Below are 352 nucleotides of genomic sequence, written 5' to 3'. Positions count from 1 at the left end.
TAGTTTTGAACTTTTGTAACAGTATTTATGCCCCACCCTGTATATATATACATATATACGAAGGGCTTCTTCCTATAGTTATTTTGTATTACAATGCTAGTGCATATTTCGACTTCACTTTTAAGAAAGCCTTCGCCTGTTTTACAAATTTAAGCTCAAGTTTCGCTGAAGTTTATTTATTTATATTCGTGTCTATATGTTTGTGTATTTGTATGTGTGTTTGTCTTTATGTATTTATGCATGTCATTTTATGTATCCGTTGTTATATGTGTGCATTTCGCAAGCTGAATGAAGTAGCTAACTTCATACTGATCATTTCACTCTCTCTACCTCTCTTTTCCCTTTCTATCTC

This window comes from Octopus bimaculoides, chromosome 11 (assembly GCF_001194135.2).
Source record: "Octopus bimaculoides isolate UCB-OBI-ISO-001 chromosome 11, ASM119413v2, whole genome shotgun sequence".
Lineage (NCBI taxonomy): Eukaryota > Metazoa > Mollusca > Cephalopoda > Octopoda > Octopodidae > Octopus > Octopus bimaculoides.
Note: the sequence above shows the minus strand (reverse complement) of the source record.